We start from the raw sequence: 360 nt of genomic DNA on the forward strand, positions 1-360 counted from the left end.
GTATGAGTTGTCAATGGGAGTTTGGGGAAAAACAGAGATTACAGCTGTGGCTGGAGAGGGCTCAATCAGTGAGAGGTAGCCAATTTTAGGGTAACTTCTGAAAGGTGAAAAGAAAGCTACTGAGTGGCTGATAGGAAGTGTATGATAAGAGAGAATAAAGGGGAAACCTAAATGTTTGCATATCACACACATTCACCCAGACAAAGTGCCACCTCAAGGATCATCTGAAGGAATCTCATTAAAAAAAAAATTGGAACATTTTAAACTGAAATTAACAGAAAATTAGAGAAAAAAAGAGAAGTGTTAAATTACATGAGTTGGCAAAATAAGTAAACTGTAACTTTAGACTCTAAGTTTACA

This window comes from Galeopterus variegatus, unplaced genomic scaffold (genome assembly GCF_000696425.1).
Source record: "Galeopterus variegatus unplaced genomic scaffold, G_variegatus-3.0.2 Scaffold18489, whole genome shotgun sequence".
NCBI classification, from domain to species: Eukaryota; Metazoa; Chordata; class Mammalia; order Dermoptera; family Cynocephalidae; genus Galeopterus; species Galeopterus variegatus.